Source organism: Sceloporus occidentalis, unplaced genomic scaffold, assembly GCF_023333645.1.
Source record: "Sceloporus occidentalis isolate IW3139 unplaced genomic scaffold, rSceOcc1.0.p SCAF_7, whole genome shotgun sequence".
NCBI lineage: Eukaryota > Metazoa > Chordata > Lepidosauria > Squamata > Phrynosomatidae > Sceloporus > Sceloporus occidentalis.
Genome location: NW_028316987.1, coordinates 96,122,719 through 96,133,727, shown reverse-complemented (window position 1 = coordinate 96,133,727; position 11,009 = coordinate 96,122,719).

Sequence of the window (11,009 nt, the reverse complement as noted above, 5' to 3'; positions counted from 1 at the left end):
AAGCAAGCCACCAGGTCAAAGTAGTTCTGCGGTTGCTGGTGTGTGTGTGTGTGTGTGTGTGTGTGTGTTTTAAAGAAAGATAAACACAGACATAACCGTCTGCACCTCTTGTTTCTTGCCTGAAGCTGTCTGTATGAAAATGGGACAATCTACCCCTGACCTCCTGTCAGGAGCTGACCCATAAAATCTAGGGATTTAAGCTGGCCTCTTGAAATCTGCCATTGTTCCTCCCAAGAGATGCCCCCCCCCCAACCTCTATTGAAAGACCTCCAAAGAAGGAGAGCCTGCCAACCTCCGAGGCAATCGGTTCCAGCACTGAAGAACTCTTGCTTGGGTCTAGCCATCCCTGGTCCTAAAGCAGCCATTTCTGTTGCCTGGAGCAACCCAACTGTCCTTGCAAAGCAGAGCAGGCAAGTGCAGCCCAGCCAGGCTTTGTGCCCTGCCTTGTCTAATGAACGGATTGGACACTATGGTCCCCTGGGGCTACAGCCGAACTGTTAGACTGTGCCTTGCTCACATGCAAGGAGACAGGCGTGTTGGTGAGGAATGCAAATGGTACTGACAGCTGACAGCATCAGGAGGTGATGGAGATGCCCAGGCCTTCCTGCAGTCCTTTGAACCCAGGGCAGAGAAATGTCAGCATCAGTCAAGGGCTGGACCAGATTTGGGACCATAATTGTATATATTTATTCCCTCAGTTAGTGGAGTGGCATTCAGTGGGGCCCTTGGTATCCACTGGAATTTGGTTCCAGGACCCCCTGTGGATACCAAAATCCAAGGATGCTCAAGTCCCATTAAATACAATGACGTAGTAAAATGAATGACCCTTACGTAAAATGGCAAAATCGAGGCCTGCTTTTGGAATTTATATATATATTTAATATGTTCAAGCTGTGGATGGTTGGATTCATGGGTAAAGAATCTGTGGATAGAGAGGGTATAGTGTACTTTCAAACAGAAAGTTATTTGTGGGAGCCAAGACTCCCAAAATCTCTCATCTCCTGGCCATGGGATTCTGGGAGGCTCCGAAAGTCATTTATCCCAAACTTTGATTCATAGTGCTATAATTCCACTTTTACTGCTATGGCTGCCTCCTGTGGAATCCTGGGATTTGTAGCTGTATAAGGTTATTTAGAATGATCTTCCACAATTCTTTGTTCTAGTACAAACTAGGGGTATAATTCTTCACTAATGTTCTTCTTGAAAGAAGCCATGAGTAGGTTTACCAAGTCACACCCCATATGTTTAGCAAGTGACACCTATCGACTGCCCTGTGCCTAATGCCTTGTTTATTTTAATTGGATTATTCTATTTTCAAATTATTTTAATATTTCATTGTTTAATTCTGTTTTAGGGGAGGGAGGGAAGGGGATTTGGGGATTTTGTATGGTGTTTTGATATGAAAGCCGCCTCAATTATCTTTGATAGAGAGGCGGGATACAAATAAACAAATTATTATTATTATTATTTAAGTCTCTTCCCACTATTTTGAAAATTGCATTGTTTTTGAAGACTATTTGCTTTTGGGGACTTATTCTGTGCAAAATGTGCACATGGTATATGTTTGTGCAGAAAACAGCATAAAGCTAATAAAATACTATTTTCTATACAGAAAATGCTGTAACTGGGGGGTTTATTCTGTTCAAAATTCATATTTTTGGCCCAAAAACAACAACAGCATTTTCTCCAACAAATCAGGCCCATTTTGGGGGGGACTTGCGCCCACAGCTTTCCCAGCCTTGCTTTCCATTCTGACTATCCTCCTGCATTCAGCAATAGCCTCTTTCTTTCTTTCTTTCTTTCTTTCTTTCTTTCTTTCTTTCTTTCAGCTGTGAAAAGCACTTGGCACTCAGGACCAGGTGGGCTGTAAGGTTTTTTCTTTCTTTCTATTTTTGCTCTAAATCTCAGTGTTCCTACCGTTTAATAATTCAAAGCAATGTGAATCACAGGAAAGTGGGAATAGCCATGTATTATTAGACGCCTGTGAATGCTTTCTCAGAAAGGCTGTGTGTATGCGAACCGAGGCGGCCAGGTGGCAAAGGCACAATGGCAGATGGCAGGAGACACCTTTGCGTTGGCTTTGCCCATCTCCTCCCTCCGCTTTTCCTAGAATTTCCCTTCGGTGCCAAGCTGGTCGCATCAGCCAGAGGTGAGAGGGCTTAGCAAGTACATGAGGAGATGAGACCGGTCTCTCCTTACGGAGGGGAGCCAGCTGAGGACACTTGCTCTGGATGGGGAGCAGCAGCACCGAAAACCTCAAGACCATCCTCTGACCGTCTGCAAAACCAGGGCCTCAGAACTGAAATCCAACGACGTTTCAGTTGGTTTGCAGCAGAGCTATTACTTCCCTTAATTTGGAAACTATAATTCTATTACTGCAAGTCACAGTGGGTCATGTTCAGCTTAGGTTCAACTGTAAACCCAAGGACTATTTTCCTCTACTGCTGCTAGGCCAAATATCCCCATCCTATACCTGCATTTGGGGTTTGCAATCCCAGTGAGGTAGCATCACATCATTCTGTGAGTGTAAATGTATGCCCTGTGTGCTCAGTGCGGAAGCTCAGAGTTTGTGTTCCCCTTTCCCTCCCAGACAGGTGCGTTACAGATCTGCAGACAGTGAATAATAGGACTGTAGGTGGATGTGAAGGGGAGGAAGTTAAGCATGGTTCCCTTATGGCTGTAACACCCAGGTGTTATCGAGTTTGGATTTATATAAATTTTGGGTGCCAAGCGATCAAAAATCATGACCCCTGACTGACCCCATCGCCAGCTGCCATTATCCCAAAAGCCAGACAGCCTCGCAAGGCATGGCTATAAGCAAAAGGTAGATTTAAACCTTTTAGAACCAGTTCTGGGAGTTGCCCTACCAGATTTCGCCGGCAACCCTAAAGAATGAGGACAAAAGAAGTTTACCTCTCCTATTGATGGCATTAAGTACTCAGCCATCTAGACAATGGTCCTCTCCCAAAGAAGTGGCAGACCCCTTTTGTGTATCCATTGTTTAGTTTTAGACTTAGTCAATAGATAGCCATCAAGACCTTTGTTCATCAGGTAGCCATAGCCTGCAGACATGTTTCGCAGTATAAATACGACCCAGATTCCAGCCCTTCCTTGGGCTTGTGAGCTGAAGTTGCAAACCTCAAACTCTGTTGAGCAACTGCTCCGGAGCTCTCTTGGGCACTGCACCCCGCTGTCTCTTTCGGGCCTCTTGTTAGCTTAGCCCGCTGGAACTTAGCTCCTCACCACCGCGGTCGCCGCTTGCTTTCCCCATTCCCCGCGGCCATGTTCACCTTCCAACATCCCTCACATCCATCGCTTGGAGAAGACTCCTAAGGTAATTATTTCAATGGTACCTCTATCCTTTCTCCTTTACCCCCAAACTCTTCCCCTCCCTTGCTTTAGCATTGAATGTGTGTGTGCGTGTGTGATCCCTTTTGGTTGTGTGGCTTTAATAAATGTTTATATTTTCATTGCAACTCACTGGCATTGGAGTCTCTGTTTCTTGGGGTTGGACTAGATGACCTCTGGTATACACATAGGGACACGATCCTGCTGCATGCGTTGTTAGGACACGCCTCTCATAATTTTGAGCTAATTAAATTCCCCTAATTCGATCCTTCCTAACACAGGTAAAGCCCTCCTTCTCTAGACTTTCCAAAGCTTGTCCCATTCAAAGTGCATTCAAAAGGAATGGAGATGGACTACAAAGTGGTGGAACGTATGCTTTGCATGTGGATGTAAAAAACGATGGCTGACTTTCAGGTCTGGAAACTAGGTCAGTGACTTGCCCTGGATGGATTGCACTCTCCCTAGATGAGAGGGGCTAGCATTCTCAATGTACTACTTAATTGCGTAACAACCTTATTTGCATGGCTAAGTAGCGTATCTGGATTTTACCTCACATTCCTAATATACTGGGTAGCAGCTGCTGTGAGCACCAGAGGTCTGTTCTCCTGTCAACTGGGCACAGTAGAGTGATGTTTCCATCTTCTCTTGCTAGAGCTCTCTGGTGCTATTGTAGAATCATAGAATCCTAGAGCTGGAAGAGACCCCAAGAAGGGCCATCCAGTCCAACCCCCTTCTTCTGCCATGCAGGAACTCTCAATCACAGCATCCCCATTGATAGATGGCCACCCAGCCTCTGTTTAAAGACCTCCAAGGAAGGAGACTCCACCAAAATCTCTGAAAGAGTGTCTTCCACTGTCGAACAGCCCTTACTGTCAGGAAGTTCCTCCTAATGTTGAGGCGGAATCTCTTTTCCTGTAGCTTGCATCCATTGTTCTGGGTCCTTTTCTCTGGAGCAGCAGAAAACAAGCTTGCTCCCTCCTCAATATGACATTCCTTCAAATACTTAAACAGGGCTGTCATATCACCTTTTAACCTTTTTTTTCTCCAGGCTAAACATCCCCAGCTCCCTAAGGCTGGTTTCCAGGGCCTTCACCATTTTAGTCGCCTTCCTTTGGACACGCTTCAATTTCTCAATGTCCTTTTTGAATTGTTTTGCCCAGAACTGGACACAATATTCCAGGTGGGGCCTGACCAAAGCAGAATACAGTGGCACTATGACTTCCCTTGATCTAGATGCATCCATAGCTGCAGTTGTAAATTCCAGACTAGACATGTAGCTCAGAGATCCATCTTTACCACTGGATATCCAGGTGGACTCTGTGATTTGTAATGCTTGGGCTCAGCTTTGACTGGTCCACCGGCTCTAGCCTTTCCTATCAAGGGATAATTTAGCCACAGTAGACCATGCTATGTAACCTACTGGATCAGATTCATTGTGGAAGGCAATGGCTGGTGTGAAGTTGCTACCTTCCAGGTCTGGTGGCTTTGCTGGCCGGGTGGTAAAGAGAGTTGTTTCCTCCTCCCTCCCAGCCAGCATCTCCGCCAGACCTAGAAAAGGCTGTTGAGAGGAGGAAAGGGGTATTAAAAAATGATCAGCGCCACATGTCAAATGTACTACATACGCCACTGCTAAGAATTAAGCATATAAACATTTAGAAGGCCGTTGGGATTTAGTGCCATAAGATCACTCTCAATCCCAACACATACATCCTATGCCTTCACCCAGGTAGGCCTTAAAACATGTACCAGGAATTTGATGGAAGGTGGGACCTTGCTGCGCAAGTGAGGGCACCTCTGAGTATATGCAGAGTGCATTTCTGGGGTTGCTGGGTAAGGGCAGCCCACCCACACACCTCTAGATCGAGGAGGCAGCTCCTGAGTGTGTGGTTTCTAGGCACAACAGACCTTGTGTGCTCCATCTTCACAGGCGTCATCCGTCGCTCCTCACATGTGAGATACATCTCCTCAGAGCACAAATGCTCCACTGGATGGTGAAAATATTAACGCATTAGCACATGCCTCCCACTCCTCCATGTGCGCAGCCCTGAACTGCTGAGCCTGTTCTTGGCAACCAGCTTTACCACGAGTTCAAAATCCGCTGTGCTTTCAGAAGCTACTGGGGCCCTTCCCCATCTTTTCTTTCTTTCTTGCCAGTTTGAAACATCCTCCATTTTAAAACACCTGCTTGGCACCTCAGACATTTTGTTTGATGCTGAAAGCATCCCCTTTCAGTCGTGATTCTGTCTCTCCTTTTTAAAGAGGAGTTGCTGCTGCTACACTTTTTGGCCTCAAAGAACCAGAAAAACTGAGCAAAAAGGCTGTTTCAAAGCCACCTTTAGCTCAGTAGTAAAAAGCACCCACAAAGGTTGCAGGCTTAACCCAAGGCATCTCCAGTTTAAAAAGAAGAAGAACAAAATGGTAATAAATGAAAGAATCAGAGAATCAAAGGGATCTCCAGTGGGCATTTAGTCCAACCCTTTGCCATGTGAGAATCCACTGTCAAAGCATTACTGAGAGATGGATATTCAACCTCTCTTTAACAGGCTCCAAGGAAGAAGAGTCCACTACTTTTGGAGAGAAGTCCATCCCGCTGTCAAACAGCTCTTGCCATCAAAAGGCTCTTCCTAATAGTTTTTTGTGGGTTTTTCGGCTTATGTAGCCATGTTCTAGAAGAGTTTATTTCTTACGTTTCACCTGCATCTGTGGCTTTGGCATCTTCTTCCTAATGTTTAGCTGGAATTTCGTTTCTTATAATTTGAACTCATTGGTTAAGGTCTTACTCTCTGGAGCAGCAGGAAAGAAGCTTGCACCATCTCCTTCATGACATTCCTACAGATATTTAAAGACAAGCTGTATGAGAGCCAGCATGGCAAATAGTGGGTTGAGCACTACACTATGACTCTGGAGACCAGGATTTGAATCCCAGCTCAGCCATGGAAGCCCACTGGGTAACCTTTGGCAAATTACACTCTCTCAGCCTCAGAGGAAGGCAGTGGCAAAACCCCTCTGAACAAATCTTGCCCAGAAAACCCCGTGATATGTTCACTTTAGGGTCACCATAAGTTGTAAGTGACTTGAAGGCACACAACAACAACAACATCTTGAGAGAAAAGCAGGATATAAATTCAATAAATAAAGAACTAAATAAGCTGTCTTATAAAGAGAATTCAAAGATATAGCCATGTTAGTCCATAGAATCAGTACGTAGAGAGATCTTGTAACACCTTTGAGACTCACTGAAAGAAAGAATGGTCAGCATGAGCTTTTGTAGTCTATGAAAGCTCATGTTCCAACTACTTTCTTTCAGTTTGTCTTATAAATAAATATAAGCGTTGGAACTCCTTGCCCAAGGAAGTCAGGGTGCCCCGTCTCTTTTAAGCTTCTGGTGGACAGACAAAACAGGGCTTTTCCCCAGGGCACCCAGTGTTTAAAACTGCAGATTTAGCTGTTTCAAAACTGGATTCCAGGATTGTTTTTAGGCTGCTTTAAGGAGTTTTTAAAGGGTGTTTTAATGTGTTTTACAAATCTTTTTTATCCTTGTATTGTTTTAATTGGTTTTCTGTAGTTCGTCATCTCAGGAGCCTTCTGGGCTAGGTGGAGGGGTTACAGAAATACACTTGCCCCTCCATATTCACTGGAGTTAGGGGCACAAGACCCCCGTGAATGGGGAAAAACCGCAAATAACACCTCTCTAGGGATCTCTAGGTCCTCCAGGGTAACTCTGTGGTCAACGTCCGACAGACACTGACCATAGAACTGCGCTGGAGGAGCTACAAAGGCCTAGTAGAGTGTCCTCTCTAGGAATAATCTCTAGGTCTTTCAGTGCAACTTTTGGTTAAAACTGACCATAGAATTGCACTGTAGGACCTAGCTATTCCTACAGAGAACATATCAATCAAATCCATGAATAATCAAATCCACAAATATCAGTTATGGAGGGATGAGTGTACTTTAATAAATAATAATAAAATATGATGCATATCTGAAGGTGTGTAATGCAGAGCATGCTTGTCTTCTGCAGTTCAACTAGACACTAGAACCTGGACCAATGGATTCCGATGGCAAAATGAGAGATTCCACGTAAACATTGTCTGAGAGTGGGATGGATTACCTTGGAAGGCAGTAGACCTTCCATCTTTGGAAGACTTTAAACAGAGGTCAGATGGACATCTTTTGGAAGTGGTTTAGTTGTCTATTCCTGCATGGCAGAATGGGGTTGGATGCCCTTGTGATCCCTTTAACTCTATGATTCCATGATCCTGTGGTCATACCAGCAGGGGATTATGAGAATTGCAGTCCCCCAAATGAACTCTTCCCATATCTGCCAGGAATCAGCTAGACCCAACCGCACCCCAGTGTCAAATCACAACAGATCCATTGCCCTTTCTTCTCCTCCTTCCAAAAACTTCACATTGCTTTGATTTTCACTTTTTATTTTGCATAAAGTGCCATAGTCGACGGTTCCTGCCTCCCCGTCCCACCCCCCAAAGTAACCCACCTTTTGCATCATTGGAAAGAAGGACAACTTGTTCACCCGCCATGGTACAGGCCAATACAGTGTAGAAACCAAACATTTAGGCAAGTCTCGGTACGTATAATACAAAGAGACTTCAAACATCCTCTGGAAAGAAGAAGAAAAATATCCTTATTCCAAATGTTAAAGAACTTTTTAGTGCCTTGTGCTACACAGGGCAAAGTGTCTTGTAGCACTTTGCTGTCCAATCCTCCTTTGCAGTCTGAGGATACTGGTCTTTAGAGTCATAACACATCTCACAAAAAGTGTCCTTTTCCCCCAAGACAAGAAGAAGCAAGTTCTCAATCCACTGATTGTTGTTTTCCACTCCTCAAAGCAGGGAGAAAATGCTCCCCAAAAGGCAAGCGAAGAAATAAATACAGATTCCAAAGGTACAGGCTGATCTGATCAGGATATTGATCTGTTCTTATTGTAAATGCCAAAGGAAGGTAAAGAAGGGGGAAATCCAGCATATTTTGGAAAGCAGAGATTGCCAAAGTCCGGGGGACAGGCCATGTGCCTACAACCAGGCTTGTTAAAAAATTATAAGCCCAATAATTATAAACCCAATAATTTCCCCTTGCTCCCCCCAAAATGCCACATAAATGGAAGAAAAGGGAAAGAAAGACACATTTAAAGCAAAATCAAGTAGACCTTCTTGACATGCACAGTTCCAACTGTCTCCACATGAAACCTATATACAGGATTATGTACAGATCAGCATTGATACCAAGCGGGGAATCATTTCAGCAGCAAATGGTGGAGTCTCCTTCCTTAGAGGTCTTTAAACAGAGGCAGAATGGCCATCTGTCATGGATGCTTTGACTGAGAGTTCCTGCATGGCAGAAGAAAGGGGTTGGACTGGATGGCCCTTTTTGGAGTCTCTTCCAACTCTATGTTTCCATGATGCTATGAATGGCTTTCCTGAACCTGTTGCACATGCCCTGGATCTGTAGCACTATACCTTCTGCCATCCTCAGCCAATGGGAGATGTAATCCAACACATCCAGGGCAGATGTGACATGTTTTGGATGGCAGCCGCAGTCTTCAGGGGTTCTCTAGAAAGTGCAGTCAAGATGGCCAAAGCTATAAATGAGGATGAATAGACAAACTAAAAGAGGCTGTAGCAATTTGTTTTTGCCTGGCCAACTGGGAAGGACAAAATGGCACTCGCTGCTGCCTGCCCCTCTTGCTGAATTAACTGAATGCAAACTGCTTTTGCATTTTGAACTCAGTTTGCAGCAATGGCAGTAAGTGGAGGACAGAGGCTAATGGGAAGGAAAAGATTCCTTGTGTTGGAAGCCAAGCAGGGTCAGGGTTGGTTTGTACTTGGAGAGGGAACCATCAACGAATATCATGTTCTATTTCAAAGTAAGGCAATGGCAAAGCACCTTGGAGTATTCCCTACCTAAGAAACACCTATGTGGAGTTGTGGAAAGTTACTTTCAGATGACAACTCCAGACCCAAAGCCATTCCCTTCTAGCACTTTCTTTGCATCAACACCTGACTCACAATCACAACACGCATGCACCAATACTGTATATTCTCGTGCGTTTCCCCCCAGCAACTGATAGAGAGAGATAGACTACTCTTGATACTGGATGTAATACACAGTCACAGGGATTAGACTAGTAGCCATTAAGCAGAGCTGGGGAAAGTGATTAATATATATTTTTTATTTTTAATTATTATTATTTTTTGGACAGCAACAGCCAAAAACACATGGCTGGGGGATTTAAATTCAGAGAGCTGTAGTGCTCCCCAAACTACATATCCCAGGATTCCATAGGAAGCAGTCATGGCAATTAAAGTGGAGTCATAGTTCTTTAATGGTATAGTGGGAAAGGGGATCCAACCTCTGGAAAATGGGGGAAATGATGTAAATTTGGATTTCTTTGTCTCTCCAATTGTTCCTTCCAAATAGAGTTGACCCATTCAGTCCACTAATCTTACATTTGTCTCAATTTAATACATTCCCACTGTTACTCAGGTTTAAAAGTAACAATTGGTTTTAGGCTTTGGTCTCCTTAACTATTTGCCACTTACGTTTTATTTGATTCTGAAGGTCTTCACTGGAAAGCCAACAAACAGCATAACAATATAATAATATTTTAGGCCACAAAGAAAAGAAAGCTATTGTTCTGTAATGAAGAGGCCCTTTCACGGCGCGAGGGATTTAATGCAAATGGTTTTGTGTCATTTTAAAAAAATCTATATTTTAAACTGGAAGATGCACATATGCACCACTTTTCTCTATTTGTGGTTCTGCTGCAATCTCTAAATTTTGCCAGTTGCCATGGAAATCAGCAGGAGACACATTTATTTAAATCCCCTTTCGGCCGAGAATCATAGCTAAATAACCCAGTTTCCATCAGATATGATTCCCTTTTTCTTTCTCACCTCTAAAGAGCAGTTTGTTCAGGATCCTTCTAGATCCTATTGGTTTCTGCCCTGGGGGAAAAGCCTCAAAGATTCACACCTCAAAATGGTTTTCATCTGAATTATCATGGTGTTTCCCTTATAAAAAATAAATGTGGAAACAGAAGAGGTTTGGAGGATGCTAAGAATCCTCTAACGCAGTCCTACGATTTTCATAGGGAAAATATGGTTCATAGTAGCTTAGTGGTGGCACCAATATTTGGAAAGTTACTTTTTGGGAGATTAACAGCTCCCAGAACAGTGACCATATTGGTGGATATTTCCAGATTCAGGATCTGGTACTTCCATGGGTGCATCTGCACTGTAGAAATAATGCACTTTGAGACCACTTTATAACTGCCATGACTCCATCCTACAGAATCCTGGGATTTGTAGTTTGGTGGCAAAGAAGTCTAAAGAGCTTGCGAAACTACAAACCCCAGGATTCTATTGAATGGAGCTACACTACTCCAAAGTGGTATCAAACTGCATTATTTCTACAGTGGAGATGCACACTATCAGGTCAAGGGAAATGAAAGGGGTTTGTGAGTCTGAAATAGCTGCCAGTCAAAGTTGACAAAACTGGCCTAGATGGACCAATGGTCTGATCCAATGCAAGTTTGCTTTGCTTTCTATGATCGGCTGTAGCTTCTGGGGTTCCTTATGGGATCAGATGCAATATACTGGGCTCCTAAGCAATCACAGCACTTTGATCCTGCTTTAACCATC